The 18,948-nt window shown below is 41.5% G+C and overlaps 1 protein-coding gene across 3 annotated transcripts in view; it reads left to right on the forward strand.

Annotated features, from left to right (window-relative positions):
* The first annotated feature begins 8,291 nt into the window (after positions 1-8,291).
* The window catches only part of Setd5 (SET domain containing 5), an 84,860-nt gene continuing 74,203 nt past the window's right edge, over positions 8,292-18,948 (forward strand). For all 3 annotated transcript variants that reach the window (XM_036181257.1, XM_036181260.1, XM_036181262.1), the window contains exon 1: positions 8,292-8,640. The gene's annotated coding sequence lies outside the window, so the exon portion shown is untranslated. The remainder of the gene's footprint in view (positions 8,641-18,948) is intronic.

The following is an 18,948-nucleotide window of genomic DNA, read 5'->3' on the forward strand; positions in this document are numbered from 1 at the left end:
CATGCACCACCGCCTGGCTGAAAGTCTTACTTTTAAGTTGTATTTGTGTGCAGGTATATGCAGGTGCCTGTGGAGGCTAGAAGCTGGAGTTAATAGGCAGTTTGATCTGCGTAGTGTGGGTGATGGGATCTGAACTGAAGTCCTTCCCTACATCATCTGGACTCCATTGTTACCCTTCTCCCACCCCCCAAGGTAAAGTTCTTGCTAATCAGTGGTTAAGATGTAGCCATTTAAGATGCAGGTTCAGTTTCAGCTCAAGTTCTTACTTTCCTTCTGTGACCCACTTAAAGCAGTACACTTTTTTCTACACTAAAACTTGCCTGGTCCAGTGTGCACAGTATAGTCTTCTAGGACTTTTAGGAGTCCAACTGTTTACCATGTACATCTTTCTAGAGAAGCCATTTTTCAAAATTTAAAACCTAATTCTTACCATTTCTTAAAATTTTGAAACATTGTAGTACCAATTTTATTTATGTTAGGATTTATGGGGGGGGGAGGGGGGGTCAGCTCTGTTTTCAAGACTGGGCTGGGAATATAGCTCAGTGAGAAGACTAACCTAGGAGTTTGCAACTTTGAATTTCTGGGTTAAGAGGCCCAGATGGTTTTTGTCTTAGACATTCAATTGACAGGGGATAGGTATTAGGCAATTAGAAAGCACTCTATCATGGAGTTATACACCTTCCAGTAGTTCTTCCAGTTATGACCATCAATAATTAGAGTCAAGTTCTCATGCTCTTAACAATGTACAAGTTTACCCAATTCTGGTTTTTACCTCAAAGTTTGCCCCCCCCCCCCATTTACAACACAAATGAGTAGCAATGAACACCACCAAAGCACTGCAGCTCTACCCACTTTGTTTTTCATCATTAGGACAAATAGCAACATAGTTGTTCAGATAAGCCATGAGATTAAAAAGTCATTCCACACTTTAACTATTTTAGGACATAGGTTTATTGCCAAGCTTTCACATAAATAGAAGCACAGTAACAAGTCTAACCATGTTTGTAGCTTTATCCATTTGAAAAGTGTTATGTATATCTTATTAGTTTGTATCTGTGGAAAAATTCTTTAACAAGTTAGTATACTGCTCAAAAGAACCACTATGAGCATTTCTTTTCATCTGGCAGCTACTCAGCAATGTCAACTGCAGTTTCTAAATTCTTAGCCATTATACATTTCTCCAGCTAATACAGCAAATAATTTTCTTCTGAAATATTCAGTTTTATAATTTCTGGTTTGAAACTTATGACAATTTTGTTTTATGGAACACCAGAAGTCTGAACTTAAATTATTCAGTAGCATTCATAACAATCCAACACTCATTGGAATGACTCCACAACATAGCTGGTGCCAACACTATTCAAAGTTAGTGTGTTGCAAAGGACATGCCAAGTTAAATGATCTCTAAAGCCAGTATACATTCCACTCCCTAAAAGTTTCTTGACTAACTCTTCCATATTTGTCAGTTTTATATAATATCTTAAAACACGAATAAGATTAGTGGAACAATTAAGCATCTTGTTATAAAACCACAACCATCTTTTTAATTAAGTTCTAAAGTTGCAGTTTTATAATTTGGAACTTTGGGGAAATGTTCAAAACATTATAACAATAAAACACCTTTATCCTTATATACAAAGCTACAAGATTTAAGAATAACAACTGTATAGCGTATGGAAGGCATAACCTAGAAAGTTAATTAATAAAAAACACATACTCCATACCTAAACTACCTTAAAAGATCCAAAATGCATAGCAGCATTTAACATAGTGACAGTATTGTCAGTAAGAATCATGTGTCTCTGTTTGCTTCTGAGAATGTAAAAGGCAACAGCTTAGTATTATGAAAAGTGTGTTGATCTCGAAGACCTGGTTCTGCTCAGACAGCAGGGATACAGCCTTAAACAAGCACTGTCCTCTCCTTAAGGAACAATCTAAAGGAAGAAAAACAATAATTACACAATTACTATTCTTAATTAGATTTTAAGAGCCATGACAACATGCAATTGGGCCAGATATGGTGAAGGGGTGAGGGCATTAAGGGAAGAGTCCTTGAGATGCTCTGAAACCACTCTCAGAAAGAAACCCAGCATTCTAATAGTTGCTCTGCTTTAAAGTTTCTATAAGCCTATCATTACCTTATATCTATCTCTAGATTTCTTAAAATATTTGAATCAGAGCAAGGTAGTACAAAGCTGGTAGAAATATCAAACGCAAGGCCAGTTTCTATCCCTGGCCCCAATCTACTCATATGCCCACGGGAAGTTAGTAAATCTTGAGTTTTAGTAGTCTCTACTGTACATAGACTGGTACCAAGGCCTCTGTTATAGTGAATATTACTTCATATGGGATTTTAGTGAAGGGCCAAAAAAGACCAAGTCTACTGAGTAAATTCATAATCCACCCAACAGAAGTAGGATTAGGTTGTGTAACAAAATACTCAATTTTATAAATATGACCTGGAAACATGTTAATGTTGCCAAAAGGAAGATCCAAACTTAAAATATTTCTTCAAACACCTAGAAAACAAGGGTGAAAAAAATACCAGGACAAAAAGGACCAGTGATTACTAAGTAGGAAAAAAACGAGTCTAGGACATCACAAAAACACAGCTCCAGTTCAAACCTAAAGGCCACTCAGTGCTAATTAAACCAGTCAAGAATGGAGTCGTGAATATCTTCTGGATAAGTACACCTTCCAATATATAAACTAAGGTCTCAACCTTCAAGGTTAAATGCTTGACTCCCAAAGTTGTGACCCAGCAAAATGCTGTATAGCTAGGGGTCTCTCCAAACTAGTCTTGTTCTTGGAATGCCCAACTGTCACATTTTAGACCAAGGGTTGTAAACCATAATTATACAGTTACACCAAACATAAGGCCTTATCTAGTTCAAAATTTTTAAAGTAAAAATCACAAACCACACACCAAGCACAAGTGTTTAACACATATAGCAAGTTTTTGCCATAAGTATATGAAATCATGGCACCACTTGACAGGAAATTAAGTTTATTTAAACCACCAGCCCAAGGCATGCCTAGTACAAGAACTGGATAGCTGCAATGGTTCGGGGAAACCCAAGGAAGTGCTTCTGAGTACAAGACAGGAAGGCCTCAGTTTCCTCCATGAAAAGAGCATTAAGACACTTCAGTTAAGTATTAGATTACTGCACAATAGGAGCTTTGTCCTGTATTTCATGGGCTTTAACTATCAATTGAAAACTTAATTTCACAAACCATAAAACCAACATTTGTTTGGTTCCCAACTCTGCTTACTCACTGAAGAAGTCCCTGTGTCCTTGAGGAATGCCATTTGATGGGAGAAATGTAGTAGTAGATCAAAGTTGAAGGAAACATTCTTTGGAATATTTTAATATCCTTGTATGTAGGTGGGTGTGAAAGACAACTTTGACTCTAGTTTATTTAATGTACACTGGTGTTTTTCCTGTATATATTCTGTGTGAGGGTGTCAGATCCCTTGGAACTGGAGTTACAGACAGTAGTAAGCTGCCATGTGGGTGCTAGGAACTGAACCCAGGTCTTCTGGAAGAGTAGCCAGCGCTCTTAACCACTGAACCACCTCTCCAGCCCACCTGTAGTTTCTTAGTTGCTATCTGCCTTGTTTTTTGAGATGTTCTCACTGGCGTGGAGCCTGCCAAGTACCTAAGCTTCTGTGGCCAGTAAGTCCTAGGGATACCTCAGACATGCTCTAACTTGCCTGGCTTTCTTCTGTGGGTTGTGGAGATTTAATTCAAGTTTTCATTGCTTGCAACACAAACACTTTACTAATTATCACCCAAGCCCCCTTCACATAGTTCCTTTAAAAGGGTCTGACCTGCATTTTGCTTTTCCCTTTCATTCAGGGTTTGTTATTGTCTGGTTCTTTTTTAAGAGGGGAGAAAAAAACAGCTCAGGATAGGGACTCACTGGCCACTTTTAACCCAGCACCCAGGAAGCAGGGGCAGGCGGAACTGTAAGTTAAGGCTAGTCTGGTCTATACATATTGTTACAGGCCAGCCAGAGACACATACTGAGTGAGACCCTGTCTCAGGAAAAAGTCTTTGAGGTTATCATTTTTGTATTTACAGTAAGCAAGTGAACATGAAAGGACAGAATTTTAATCTGTCTTTGGCTGCCCAGAATTTAAATTCTCTGGGTGGGAGACTAGAAAATCCGACTTAAACAGCAAGGCAACAGTCTCTGCATACTAAAGCCCTAAGATCCCTGTCTTAGACATACCATACTTTAAGACATGTAAGTAGAAAACAAAGCCTTAGCTCTTTTAGGGGGGCAGGGGCTCATTAAATATCAGTCCCATCTCACTCTTCATGAAACTTTTTTTTTTTTTTTTTTTAAAGAAAGGTCAAATTTGGAGTTTAAAATAATTCCCAAGCCCACCCCAGAAACCAGGCTGCAAATCTCAGCAGCTGCCCTGAGGCAAAAAGCCACACCATTTAAACCAGCATGGGAACTCAGACTTGTGGCAGACGAGAAACCACATGGTAGGAAGGATGCTTCAAAGAGTAAGGAAGCCCAAAGTGAAGGGGGGAGGGGAAGGAAAGAAAAAGAAGTTGACTAGCAGCCAAATCCCATGGTGGCTCCTAGGGAATGCCTCAATTATGATCTAACGAAACCTTAGCTTCCTAAATTTTGTTTTGTTTTTGACAGCCCTGGCTGTCTTCGAACTTAAGAGACCTACCTGCCTCTGCTTCCTGAGTGCTGGGACCAAAAGGTGAGCACACCGGTGCCCAGCTAAGGTTTTGAAATCCAAATTAATGGGTACTTGCTTTCATGTTTAATAATAGTTTGTAGGTTTAGCTTTCAGCTTAGTATAGATGAATCACAAAAAAAAAAAAAAAAAAAAAAAGCACTTTAAGCAATTGGCTACCAAAAGTTCAATTTTTATTTCTATATTGCTTAGTGTAATAGAACATTATTAAAGTCCCCATTAGTCTTCTATAACCCACAAGTTTGCAGCTATGGTCCACCTGTCCAGTTACACTTCAAATGAAAATTAGTTCCTTGTTAACATTTCCAGTGCTTAAAGAGTGATTTGATTATTGGCTACCATATTGGAACAATACATATATAGTGTCCATGTCACTGCAGTAAGTTCTCCTGGATAGTATTCTTACTGAGCACACATACAACACTTAACCTCAAGACTAAGCTTCACAAATACACTTATATTGCTTACTACATTTTACTTATGTCTGGCTACAAGTCAAGAAATAATAGTAGGGCCGGGCGGTGGCGGCGCATGCCTGTAATCCCAGCACTCGAGAGGCAGAGCCACTGATCTCTCTGAGTTTGAGGCCATCCTGGGCTACAGAGAAACCCTGTCTGGAAAAACCAAAAAAGAAAGATAGTAGGAACTGTAGTTAGAGTTTTCCTGCCTGGCCCAGTCAGGACAAATCTCTCTCACCCGCCAATCCCACAGTCGCTCAGACCCAACCAAGAAAGCATACAGAAACTTACATTGCTTACAAACTGTATGGCTGTGGCAGGCTTCTTGTTATCTACTTTTTTTTATCTTAAATTAACCCATTTCTGTTAGTCTATACTTTGCCACATGGCTTGTGGCTTACCGGTGTCTTTACATGTTGTTTTTCATGGCGGCGGCTGGCAGTGTCTCCCCAGCCTTCTACTTCCCAGAATTCTCTTCTCTCTTGTCCCGCCTATACTTTCTGCCTGGCCACTGGCCAATCAGAACTTTTATTTACACAGAGCGATATCCACAGCAAGGAACTTAAAAGAATTCAGTAAGACAGCACCGAAGCAGCTCAGCAAAACTACATTTAAACCAGCAATAACATGAGTGACATGAATCAAGCCAGAGGCCAAGAGAAAGCACTGCTTAAATAGGAAAACACAGGCTCCCAGGACCTTACACCAGTAGAGCCAACACCTGAACAGTCTGAATTCCAGAAGGAACCTCCATCTACAGATGTGTGTACAGTGACAAAATCTGAGTAAGCAGTAATCAAGTCCATGTGACTCAAAAGTGTGTATGCAGGAAATAATGAAATGAAAAAGCTGTCAGTAGCCCATTAACGATCTTCTGTATTGTACTCACGGAATCCACTAGAGCATTAAAAGGAGTCAGTAAATTTCATATCAATTCATGTACCTTTTAATACAATCAGCCTGGCGATATATAAGACACATCAGGTGATATTGGAGGAGACATCCATCTGGAAGCCATTAATAGCAGTTCAGTTTATTAATGGTGAAAAAGGAGATAGGTATTCATGGGAGTGGAAGGAAGCTGAACTTTAGGTTAGATTCTCAATAAATCTATTGTAGCAAAGCTCCTGAAGGGGTGGGGATAGCAAATGAAATCAAGGCAAACAGTCAACAAAATGTACTAAGGAGGAATAAAAGAACTGCAGGGCAAGGCCCTAGCTACAGCCTCAATTTGTGGTGTAACTAATCTGTCTGGTTTCATGACTCATCAGGCTTCTAAGATCAGGAGAGGAAGAATGCCAGTGCTCTGTCTAGGGATTGGATAAGCCAGTACAACAAATGAAAATGGGACTAAAATGAGAGAGCTAAAATATCTCTTGGTAGGGCTGCAGAGGGAGTAAGAGGGACAGAGTGAAGTACTGGGCTCTGCAGAAAGTACTAAGATTCTGTTTATATACTCTAATTTACGATACTGTAATTTCATGATATAGCAAGGATCTCAAGTGGGAGTATAAGCTTGGGTGCGCATGTCTTTAATCTAACACGATGAAAAATACTTCAAGGCAGATCATAAGTAATAATAACCTGTAGTTTTACTGCATAAAACGCCAGGTGAGCGCCTAGTCACCCATTTCCCTCCTTTGCTCCCATTATAATTCCCTCCGGACAGGAACAAAATCTGTGGGAAGTCTCTTCCCTCCAATTTTACACCTGTTCACTTCCCCTGCAGGACACCGCCCACGCACCAGGTTAGCCCTTAAGCCTGCCTAGAAGACTCCCGCCCATCTTCCAGAAAGCCTTGACTTGGAGATCACGAGGGGAGGGGGGAAGGGACTCTTCCAGGCCCGGGGCGGTCTTTAAAAGCCAGGAGGCAGCAGAGAACTCCCAGAAAGGTATTGCGGCACTCCCCTCCCCCTGCCGAGAAGGGTGCGGCCTTCTCCCCGCCTACTCCACTGCGGCTCCCTTATTGATAGCAGCTCCCACGGAATTTTGGAGAGCAAGTGCCTACTGCCTCCAAACCGGCCCGATTGAGCCCCTACTCCTTCCTCCACTCCCAGGAGTGCGCTATGCAGGTCCGGTTCATCTCGCCTCTCGTGCGGCAACAACTCTAGGAGGAACCGTGCTCACCCCCGCCCCGCCGCTCGGACCGCCTGCCCGTCCCCGCCCCCCAGCGCGCGCTTCCTGCCACGTTGCGCAGGGGCGCAGGGCCAGACTCTGCGGCGCGGGGCCTTGGGGAGGGCCGGAACCTGCGAGCGCCTCCCTGCCGCCCCCGCCAGCCCGCGTATGGACTGAACTTGCATGAACGCGGGCCAATTGCAAGGGCCAGTCTTCTGGGCCCCGGGAGCCAATCAGACGACGAGGCCAGGCCGGCGGCGGGTAAACCGACTCCCCCAGAGGAAGGGGAGGGTGGGAGGCCGCCTGGGCGCCAGCCACTTTCGCTGACCCTCCCTCCCCTCCCCCGCCCCGCCCGAGGGCCGGCCGCGCCCGCACGTCCAGCTCTCCTCACCCCACCTACCTCCCGCCCCACCCAGTGGGCACGGCGAGGCAGCCAGCGCCTGCGCACTCCAGCACCCGTTAACTGACAGGCGCTTCACTCCAACCAAAACACGCCATTTGTGTTTTTACACACGGCGGGAGGAGAAAAGGCCAATCAGCGACGAGACGTGAACCGGAAGCGCTCCTCCGCCCCCCCCGTGGGAGCCATGGCCGCGTCCGGAGGAGATTTTTCCGCTCCCTCCCCCTCCGGTTGCTGCAGGGCGGACCGTGGTCCCGACCGCCACCCGCTTGCCCCTTCCCGCGTACGACTCGTACCCAGCTGTTCCCCAAAGCGGTTCCACCATCCTCGAGGGCTCACCGCAACCGCCCGTCCCCGCGAACGCGCCGAGCCACCCTCCCGGCAGAGTCCCGATCCCCTACCTAGCCGAGGCTCTCTGAGGAGCCGGAGCCCCAGAGCACAGCCTCTTCTTTAGGCGGCCCCCGGCAGCCTCCGCTGATTGGCGGCGAGCTGGCCAATAAGCGTGGGGCGGTGGGCGGAGAGGCCAATGGCGCGGCGGGAGGGGGCGTGTCCCGCGTGCCCCTGGCGCCGGCACTGGGAATCCCCGTGCGGTCAGTGGCGTTTCCGCTCGGGCAGCGGGCTGAGTGAGCTGCCGCTGCCGCCGCCGCTGCCGCCGCCGGGGGAGGGGCGGCCGCCGCCCGCCTGCGCTCAGAGACTCACGCAGCCCTAGTCCCGCCAGTCCGCCAACACAGTAGTGCCGGCCCCCCTCCGCCCCTGGCCCTCCCCCTCCCCGCCTTGGGCTCGCTCCGCCTTTCTGCCCCCCACCCCCACCTCACGGGTACGGGCCATTCCCGGCCAGGAAACGCCGTGGCGCCGCGTTGGGCCTAACTCGAGTCTCGCTGCCTCCCGGGAGTGCCGTGCGCCGCAGCCCGGGCCCAGGCCCCGGCAGCGCCTGGGTCAAGGTAAGGGTCCAACAGAAAAGAGACACCGAACCACACGACCGGTCCCCGGGGGAAGAAGGGTCACCTCAGTCTGCCCGCGTTCCTTCTCGTCGGGGTCGTGGGGCCTGGGCCTCCCAAGGCTGGAGCAGGAGAATTCCTTCCTTCCCATCTTCTCGGCTGCCCTTACACACCATTGCACCCCTCTTGCCCAGGGAGAAAGGCTCCTCTTAATCCAGTCGACCCCACTACCCTTTTAATGTCTTCCCTGGGTCAGGACTCTTCCCCTCCCCCTACTCTGGTCTCCCCTTTTTTTTTTCTGGGCACTGCCTACTCCACGTTTGTACCCTTTTCAGGAGAGGCCTCTCGCAACCCTGATCTCAAAATACACAGGCATACTTTTTTTTTTCTGTCCCTGAGCCCCCACCTCCACCCCCTGTTCTTGCGGCCTATGACAACTGCGATCGTTCGGGGGCCCAGTCCTCCCTCCATATCTTCCTGAGTGCCCCCCCCCCCCCCGCGCTTCTCCAGTCCGTATCTCAGATGGCTGCTGCTTTCCCCATACCAAAGACATTACCTTCACCACCCCCACCTCACATTCTTGGACTCCCTGTGGCGTATGCCCCAGTATCCCTGCGATATCCCTGTTGAATTTGTAGGGTTCCAGCCTGGAACTGAGCCAGATTTTGTCGGTTTCCGTGCCTAGGGCGTGGAGAGCGATCTCTTAAGAACGACTTTAAAGACGGGGGAAAATGTGCCCCTTATGAATTCTCTTCCCTTATGCGTGCAAGCTAAGATGTGAGGTGAGCGGTGGTGAGCAAAAGCCCTGTTTTTAGTAGGTGAATCGCGCTGAGGGAAAGTTTTAACTGCTGGGAAAGCCCCTTCTATGCTAATTTATTCTATAGAGCGCCTTTGCCTTTTTCATTCTTGGGAATGAGGGATCTTTCTCCTGTGTACCGATGCTGCAGCCCGCTCTACTGGTCTGGATTAGGGGTGCGAGTATGACCTGCATTTTCTGCTTTCTCATGTTACTTGTGTAATGTGTTCACCAGCAACTCATATCTTGCCCAGAGCTGTGAGCTCTACTGGGTTTTGTCTATTATACCTGGGTTCCTTTTTCCAATTTTTCCTGGCTTAGAATACTTAAAGAATTTAGGTTCTCTAATTTCCTCCATACTTTGACTAAATAAACTGTTTTTCATGACATATTTCTGACCAAGGTCATGTTTACATTGCTTCCTTGGGCATATGTTAAATAGCTATACTTTTGATTGGAGAAGATCTGATGATTGTTACGAGTTTTTTTAGGAGGAGGAGGAGGTTTGTGTACGACGTATTGAAGGGAAAGTGCTTTTGATGTTTAATTTTATATTAATATTGGTTTTAGGTCGCTAGGAGGAAGCTATAAGGGGTAGTTTTAGATGTGTACAGTCTGACCTAGGACTGAGGCAGAGAATACTGACTTAATGAGAGATTTCTGAGCTTGGAGGACACAGGAATTTTTTTTCCCTTGGATTTGTTCCAGTTTTCTCAGAAGGATCATTAGTTCTCTGGCCAAAATTCGTGGCCAGTTATGGGAGTAGAGCCTTTAAGGCTATTCAGATTGTCACGTGTAGAATATTGAATTATGTCCTTTGGTAGGACACGACCCAAGGCTGTTGTTCCTAGCTGTAAATTTAAATTTGATTGCTGAATGTTTGGAAAATTGGCCTTCTAAAAACCAAAGCTTAATACTTACTCCTAAATTGCTGGTTTAATTAAAAACGAATATTTGGAATTTGGTACATGTTGATTTTTCTAATCAGAGATCTCAATTTAAAACTGACTTTAGGATTATTTCTTTCTAAAAGCATACTTCCAGCCCTTCCAGCATGGAGCTCTGGTCAAAAAAAAAAAAAAAGTGTGTGCTAAGAAGTGGGGGTGGGGTAAAGAGAAGGTTGCTCCTGTGTTGGATCACAGGAGTGAGTATACAAGGCGGCAGCAGCTGCTGGCTCTGGAGCTCTGGTTGCTACGTGAGAAGCTTGAGTAGTGCTGGCTGCTGTCTCCAGGGAAGGACAGCAGTGCAGCGTCCATTAATGCTGTTGGCTGCAGGGAACTGCACTTAGGCGATGGCTGCTCAGGACTGGAAAGAAACCTTGCTTGCTTTCCTGGGAAATAGTACTGCTGAGCTGGTTTGCTTTTTGTTAGTGAAGAGACCAGGATTAGCAATTCATCACTGTATCCATTTATGGATATCGCCATCTGAAAACTGAATCAAAAAGAGTTTGGGTTTTTGTTTGGGGAGGGGGTTGGCAGCTTTTTTTGATATTACCTGAAGACAATGTAAAGATTTCCCTGAGTACCAGAACAGGGTGAGGAAGATCTTTATGTCTATTTTTTCAACGAAACTGATATGTTTTCCTCTATCTCTTAACTGCTTAAGTCACTTCTGATTTGTATGTGTCTCTCCATGTTAGGCCATATTTACCTTTGTGCATAGATAGATGTTCTGCTAAACATCTTAACTATAATTGGAAGCTACTTTTGGATTAATATTTAATTTTTTGTTCTTATTTTCTATATTAATCTGTAGACCTCTACAGATTTTATACCTTCACTGATGTTTGACCTATAAATTGGATTAATTATGTATGTGTTGGATTATAGTTTTTCCACTGGACAAAGATGATGTATCTTGACAGTAATCCATCAGAAACACAGGAAAAACCAGAAGGAATGTTCAGAAATTGAGTAAGCTTCATTCAGGATAGTAAGAAGGTAGCAAGAGTCCCTTCTAAGTTTTCATATCAGTCCCCAACTGAACAGAACCAGGATGATCTCTGATTGAGCCAAGTAGTTTGTCTGACAGAATATTTGAAACTGAGCCATCACCCAGCCATGTACAACGAATAAAATTGTGAGTTTTTTCTCCCTAAGATTATTACTGCAACCAATACCTGTTCTTCAAGATTCTGTTTGTCCAATTTTGTATCAAGTATTTAAATCCCACAAGCATCTATAATTTGTAGTGTGGCTCTAGCATTTGTGTCAAGGAACCAACAAACAATGGTGAGCATTTTGTCATTCACAGATGTGGTTCATATTTTTCCAGTACTAAAAGCAGGTCTATAAAACAAAACTCTTAATGGTTGTTTCAGGTGTTTTTAATACGTAGGTAAGATGCTATATCCCATAGGTATGATTTCACTCATACTGGCCACTTACTATACTTACAGCTCAAGATATTTACAGTTAAGATAACAAGTGTTTTTAGCTTAATTATAATAGACAAGTTTTCTTAGAAAAATAATGACTACTACTTTTATTTCCTGTGTTTTGGAACTGGTTGTAGTCTCACTATAATCCCTCTGGAGGATCAAGAGGCTTTTTTCTTAGAAGGATTGCTTGTACTGGCACTTAAAAATGCTTACATCTTTTGATTCTGTTGAGTATCTAAGAGCCTGCATACTTTCCAAATTATTCTGACCCTTGTGACAAAGGTGGATATGTCAGCTTTGCCTTTGGATGAGGAGTAAAATCATCGTCATATTAAAATAACTGAAACATTAGGCCATAGAAATCAGTAATTGTTGAGTACATATCAAAGGGAAATTAGATCATAAGTAAATAAGATTTTTACTAGTAACTTTGAGCTAAACCCTAGTGACTTGTCAGTTTATTTTGAAATTGAGAGGCCTAGCTAGTGGTGAACTTAAACTGCAAAGTGCCTTGGAATATGTGTGTATAATACAACTGGTGGTCATTTATAATTTGACTTCTTAGAAAAGTAATGCACCTATGTTATAGATTGATAGTACTCTGGACTCAGATTCTGACATGTCTACTAAATGGTATGACCTTCACTTGGTATTGTGTATATTCTCTAATGGCTAGAATTCAGGGAAGGTTGCAAAAGGTAGAGAGAATAGCCTTTCTTTCACTAATCTATACGTACTTTGTTAAATTGTGTAATCTTAGGGAAATTGTCCTATTCTGTATTTAATTATAAATGGGGTAGAGATGCCAGTAACCCTGACGGGTGATTCTATTAGCAAGCATCAATTGGGAGTGTTCTTATTCAGCATTTGAGGAAGGGAGCTGTGAGGTAACTAAAGGGACAGTGATGCTCTCTGTGTGTGTCTGTGTGTGTGTGTGTGTGTGTGTGTGTGTGTGTGTGTGTGTGTTCCTTCTGAGTAAGGGGTCTCAGACCCCATCCTGCCCCACTCTTTATATTGATTTGATTTTTTTGTGGGGGGGGGCAGCGTAACTGGGAAAAATGCCTTATTTAATGTAAGTTCTCTTCAAGTATCTTGGATATGAAGTCAGAAAAATGAATTTTTGGCTTTTTCGAATCCTTGGTATTTTTAAAACCCTAAGATTATTGGTCAGTTTTGCTTGGAACCTGTCTCTTCTGTCTTGTAGCATGAGACTTCCCAGAGTTTTCATGGTGAATTGAAGTGATAGTCATATATGTGTACACCCAGAGATGGGGAAACCTTTCTTTAAAAAGCCTTAATGTTCTGAATTACAATATAAAACAAATCAGAGGCTGTAGAAATTTCTGGCTAGGGAATCAAGTTTTTGATTTATACTGCTCGATCAAAGGGAAATGCCAGTTCCTTGCTGCTCTGTTTGAGAAATAGGTGGAAGTATGGGAGGAGCCACAGACCTCTGCAGCAGGATTTGGTGTGAGTAGAAAAGGAAGATTTTTGTTTCAAATCGCCAGCTGCTTATGTCAGACTGACTCCCTTATTATGCTTCCAGTAGGCCTGTCAATATGGCCAAACAGCTAGATAAGTGCGGGGCAGGACAAAGGGCTCTTTGCACAGCAGGGAAGCAGTGTTGGTGGGGGAGGGGCAGGAGGTAGGAAAAGCAAAAGAAGGTTCCCCCCCCCCCCAGGAGATTATTCACTTAGGTTTACAATTAAAGAAACTGTTTTCAGTTCCCACTCTAACCTTGAATTCATGCCAAGCCTATACTTTTAAGACCAAATTTCATATATTCTAGAAATCTGGGAAGAATCTATCCTATCTTCCAAGGGAAAAAAAAACAAAAACCTCAAGCTTTGTGTGGATTAGAGTGAGTTCCATGTTCCCTGCCCTTCTAAATGTAAGTTGCCTCCTTAGTGGACCAGGTCTAGAGCATCTGCTAGCCAGATTTTAGTAACGATTGAAATGGCACATTCTGTGTGAATTAAATTTGTATTTCAATACATGCAGTATGTTTAGTTGGGTTTAGATTCGACAAGGTGTCAAATACTGTGTTTTCTTTCCTTTGTGCAGTAATTGCATATTGTTAACTTTGATTTTATTTTAGAAAAAGGAAAAGCACAGTCCAACATGATCACCATCATGTAAAATGTGTCTTGAAAAGGGTTTGGTTGTTTTTTGTTTGTTTGTTTGTTTGTTTTTAATATAACAGGGCCTTGTAGCTCACATCTGTATGTCCTGAGCTACCGAATAAGACTTTGTCTCAGAAAAGAAAAGCAGCAACAACAAAAACACACAAAAAGGAAAGCTACCTTATTGTTAGTCTTCCTCCTACTTCCTGCAGAATCTGATATGCTCTGGAGATGACTGCTGCCCCCATCTTTTAGTTTAGGCTCAATCCTATTAGTTTGAGTTTAGCTCTCAGCAGAAGGTGATTGCACCTAGCTCATTACTTAATAAGAATTATGGCGTTAGAAGTGTGTAAGCTATATCTCTTACAGGCAAAACCATGAGATACTACTGCCAAATTTAGGTTCCTGTTGAAGTTGTCATTAAAACGTTCAGTCTGTCCTGAATCATTTCAGCTAGTTTTAAAGTAAATGTCAAATGTTATGTGTATGAGAGTTCTTTTTAAAAATTGCATTCACAAATCAGACAGTAGTTATTTAGATTACAAAAGAATTCCTCCTTATAAAGTAGTATATGACAGTTCATTTCCATGAACGATTTGTTTTAAGACAATTTAATTTTTAGAAATCCTTGAACTGTTTTTCCAAGAGCACATCTGTTGCTTGAATGAGATAAAGAAAACTGGAATGCTGATTTCTTTTTATGGATTGACAAAGAAGACATGATTTTAAATGAACATAACCACAATGTTATATGTAATATACATTGATCAAGTTTTGTGTCATTTCTCTTTTGTTAAAGAAATACAAATGTGTTGCCCACATAATACTTTAAGTATGACAGTCTGGGCAGTTACAACACATAGACTATTTTGATCTGAAAAGGGAAATTTGAGAGGCTAGTGAGAAGGCTCAGTTGATGAAGTATTTGTAAAAAGAGGACTTGAATTTGGTTCCCCAGACCCATGTAAAACAGCCATGTGTGTAATGGATAATGGACGCTTGTAATCCCAGCCCTGGGCGGGCAGAGACAGATCCCTGGGGCTCACTCAGCAGTCAGTCTGGCCTACTTGGCCAACTTAGGCCAGTAAGAGACCCTGTATGAGTGTTGGAGGAAAACAAGAAATGAAATGATGGTTGTCCTCTGGCCCAAATATGTATACCCATGCACACACACACGCCCAAACAAGAAAGTAAATTTGTATTGTGTCACTATCGCTGCTGTGAAAAGTTTCTCATCAGCAAAATAACAAAAGCATTAATATGAAGTTCAGTGAGGTATATTAAATGTTACTATAGAAATTTAGATGGTCTCTTCTTTGCTTTACAGTCATTTAACATGGATTATTTCCATAGATTTGTGAAACTGAAAGGAAGCTAGTTCTAGTCAATCTCTCTACCAAGTAGCTAGTGCTAGCATTAGAATTCCCTTTGGAAATATTAGAAATCTCTAAAAATGTAGCTTTTATTGCTTCTGTTAGCTGAATCAGACTAGAGACCTAAAACAGGTCCTGACAAAAGTGAGGAAGTAGGAAACTACATCTTGATCCTAGTAATGTTTATAACTGACAGCATTCCAAACAGCTCATTTCATTTTCATAAGACCAAGGCTGCAGTAGGCCAGCATGGAGGTGAAACACATACACACACAGCACCTCATCTTGCCGTGCAGCTGCTCCACCTTACTTCCTGCTATTATTATCCCACTACGCCTCTTCCCAGCAAAAAAGAAACTAGGACAAAGAGGGGAACTGAATGGGCTACTGTAGTTTATATTATGGTAGGTTGTGGGTTTGTTTTAATGTTCTAAAGCTAATGCTTAAAAGTCTAGTGACAGAGGTAACTTTTATGCTCTTCACTCTTTTCAGATCTGTTTCAGAGTCTTAGCTTGGAGAAAGGTTTTAAAGCACATACTTTCATTTCATTTCAGATTCATGGTTATTATCACTACCAGATGTCACTGCATTATAAGGTGAAATCCATTGTGTATTTGCAGTTTGTATTGGAGATTACCAATGTATACAGCTTGGGTTTATGACTAGAATTAAGATTTTTTAAGTTAAACCTTTGTTTAACTTTAAAAGTCCTTTGACTCTGTACCTAATTAAATAGCTGTTTGAATATAAAAATTTTGTGCCTGAATTCTTTAAGCTTTTCTTGAACACTACTCAAAATGAAAGTGTTAATTTTTATCATTTTTGTTGTTGTATTCTGGTGCTGAGATTCTTCCCTCTTCACTCCTGAAATGTGAAGATTTTTTAGCCACCACTGCCCCCAAAAAAAATAATTGAATAAGCTGTGTGTGTGTGCTGCTGTTACAGTAAGAGTGGAAACTTGGTAATTCTTAGACATTATGATCTGATTCAGATTTTCCAGGATTGTGCTAGTATATTTAATAATGTAGTGTCAGTCCACAGGGATTTCATTGTTTTATGCTTGCATTCATTGTCAATTTGTATTAGGGAGTTGTTGTTTTCTCTCCCTGTGTGCATGACTTTAAAAATTTTTTTTATTCCTGTCTTGTTCTGATCTTTATTCCATATTAAAAAATTCTATTTCCTACCACCAACCATAGCATGTAGTTTTGTGCCTTTATGGCTTTTGTAGAGAAGGGTGATCTGCATTTAACAGTCAGTTAAACATTCTTGGTATTCAAGCAAGGTTTTACTTATGAAGAACCTTGGAGGACATGTTAGCAATTAGTTTTCCTCTGCATTAATTTATATTACATTTTCTTTACCATGAACCGTTGAGTTGGCTTGTTTTGTGACATTTGACATATATTAAAAGAGTGCTTTTTTCTTTAAGTTTTGAGAATTGAACCCAGGACCTTGCCTGTGTTGAGAAGTGCTATCTACATATAAGACCAAAAGGACATTTAGAAAGAAAAAAAAAAAAAAAAAACTTACTTTCATTCTAAGATAAGTATTTAACCTGCTAAAACAGAACAAAGATGGGCTTTTGAAGCAGTAAGATAACTACACAGTGAGTATAACATTAGAGTGCTGTATGAACGTATTCATTTTATTTTCTCATTTCTGTGGCACAAACTACTATAGCCATGGAAGTAAATGTGTTTCTGTGCCCACAGCCTGAAAAGTATTAGCTAGAATTGCTTTTGCTTTTTCTTTCTTTACTTTTTTTTTTTTTTAACTTTAAGATCAGATCTGGAAAAATATAGAAGCAAGTCTAAAATTGGTATTATTTGATTAATATTTTTAAAGTATCTTAAAATATTTCTGTTCTTCCTAGACAAATTTAGTTTTACTTATATCAAATAGATCTTTAATTCATAGCCCAGCAAAAGTAAAAAATAAGGACAGGTTGATAATGTCAAAGCACATTTAAAGATGTGGTTAAAAATATATGAAATTGTTGGGATTTTTGTATTTAGGCAACTTGTATTGAAAGAGTGTGTCTGTTTATATTTAAAATCTTCAAAACAAAGTAACAGAATCTTCACAGGTTAAACAATCATTGACCACACAATAAATAAGCAGAACTAAATTTAAATACCTTCTAAGAATCAAAACTAGGAAACATTGCTAACTAACATCAGCTACAGTGCTCAGAAGTTACTGTTGCTATATAACAGGTAGAATAAGTAAATAAGAAAGCTAACTCCAAGGCACTTTTACTTTGGAATTTGGGGTTTAATTGGCTTGAACCAAATGTTTTTACTTCACTCATAGATGTCATTAGGCTTTGTAGTATTGTTAGTCATAATGTATCAGTTCATGATTTGAGTAGAAATCTAGCTAGACTATATATGGTAATTCCTGGAAAGATATGTATTTTTTGAGAAACATGGCTCTGGCTGGGTAGGTGTAACCTTCCTCTTATAATTTACTATGAACTGTTAGTATGGAAAGGAATGGCTGGAAATTTGCATAGTGTACAGAGCAGCAAGAAGTAGGCTTCTTTATAAAATAGCAAGTGGACAGCTCAGGATTAAGTGCACTTCCTGATCTTCTAGAACAGTGGTTCTCATCTTTCCTAATGCTTAGACCTGATGTTGTGGTGACCTCCAACCATATAGTTACTTTTGTTGCTACTTCATAACTATAATTTTGCTACCGTTATAAACCATAATGTAAATATCTGTATTTTCTGATGGTCTTAGGCAACCCCCATGAGAGGGCTGTTGAACAACCCACAGGTTGAGAACCACTCTGTTCTAGAGAATCCATGTTTGATTCCTAGCATACTCAAGCTCCAGGGGAGCTGATAAGTCTCTCCTAGCCTCCCAGGGGACCCGCATTTATGTGCATGTAATTCAAAAATAAAAGAAATCTTATACAAAATTGCAATGTGCTAACCAGGAGGTGAAAAGTAATTTTTTGGTGGAATGCCTTAGTTTTTCCTAAATATGTAATAATAGTAGTACATTTCTGTAGCAAATAATTGTGCAAAGGATTCAGCTGATTTATTTATTAAAATCCTGTTTATTTTCTGCGTATGGGTGTTTTGTCTATCTGTTTGCACCATGTGCATGCACGATAGCTGTAGAAACAAAAAAAAGTGTCAGATCCGCTGCTATTGTGCTTATAAATGGTTGTGAGCCACTGTGTAGGTTCTAGGAATTGAACTCTGGTCTTCTGTAAGAATAGCCAGCTCTTATTAACCACTGAACCATCTTTCCAGCACCTCAGCTGATTATCTTTTTTTAGAATAATGACAGGAAAGGCAAGTGTTCTGTAGAGCTACACCCTAGTCCTGAAATAATTTTTCTTAAGCTTTTGTGAGGAGGGACCGTGCTGTATCTCATTTTCCCTAGGACAGTCCCACTGTTCTAACATCTCAGATAACATGTGACAGACACCCTTTTTACTCTGAAAAACTGGCCCAGAACAGACCATCAACTATGGAGGAAACTCAGTCCCTACCTAGAAAACCAGTTTTCTTTGTAGAGTTCTGATTCTGTGCTAGAATTTGTCTGTTGGTTTCTTATTCTCCCCTAGTAAACAATTTTTCAAATATATTTTCTTTTCATTAATAGTATATCAAGAAGTAGC

This window comes from Onychomys torridus, chromosome 3 (assembly GCF_903995425.1).
Source record: "Onychomys torridus chromosome 3, mOncTor1.1, whole genome shotgun sequence".
In the NCBI taxonomy this organism is placed as follows: Eukaryota; Metazoa; Chordata; class Mammalia; order Rodentia; family Cricetidae; genus Onychomys; species Onychomys torridus.